This window comes from Sinocyclocheilus rhinocerous, unplaced genomic scaffold (assembly GCF_001515625.1).
Source record: "Sinocyclocheilus rhinocerous isolate Xijiao unplaced genomic scaffold, SAMN03320098_v1.1 scaffold4536, whole genome shotgun sequence".
In the NCBI taxonomy this organism is placed as follows: Eukaryota; Metazoa; Chordata; class Actinopteri; order Cypriniformes; family Cyprinidae; genus Sinocyclocheilus; species Sinocyclocheilus rhinocerous.
Window position 1 is genome coordinate 212,005 of NW_015666165.1, and position 742 is coordinate 212,746.

At 46.2% G+C, this 742-nt stretch overlaps 1 protein-coding gene across 2 annotated transcripts in view; it reads left to right on the forward strand.

The window, feature by feature from the left end:
• The window catches only part of LOC107731806 (ATP-binding cassette sub-family B member 7, mitochondrial-like), a 68,632-nt gene that overhangs the window by 27,871 nt on the left and 40,019 nt on the right, over nt 1–742 (forward strand). The window lies entirely within an intron of this gene.

A 742-nucleotide genomic window follows, 5' to 3' on the forward strand; every position in this document is an offset into this window, starting at 1 on the left:
ACTGTGTGAATGTTCTCTGAAGCTTGTTAACATTCATACAGACGCACATGCAAATAATATGCAGTGTGCAATGTTAGGCTCTTCATATCTGAGTGCTGCTGTGACTGTCCCCAATAAATCCTAATTTATTGGAAGTTGTCTACGCCGCACGCAGTGACTCCCTTTGTTTCTCCAGCAACTATGTAAATGAAGTGGCACACGCTTTCTGTGCTTTTAAGTTTGTGTTGTGTTGACGGTGCATGCGTGTGTTTTCAGACGGTGTTTCCCGCGCCGGGTCCGCTCTCTTCAATGAGTGAGCTGAGGCAGTGTTCGGGAAAGTGGCTCAGAGCTCCATCAGAAGGATAGCCAAGAACGTCTTTCTCCAACTTCACAACCTGGACCTGGGCTTCCACCTGAGCAGGCAGACGGGAGCGCTGTCCAAAGCCATCGACCGTGGCACTCGAGGAATCAGCTTTGTGCTCAGCGCTCTGGTCTTTAACCTGGGGCCTACGATCTTTGAAATGATGCTAGTCAGCAGCATTTTGGTAAGTCAGAATGATGTCCTCACATGCTAGTAAGTTTGTAAAGCCACAATTTTACCACAAATAAAGGCTGTTCATTGGCACAACATGAAGAGTGCCAAAACCTCTCTTTAACTGTGGTAAAATCACTGTAAAGGTGCAGTCACTTTAGTGAAACTAGCAAAATGTTGGAAGCAAGAAAGGTTCATTGTCTCAACTCAGTAGCATAGGAATAGGAGGCT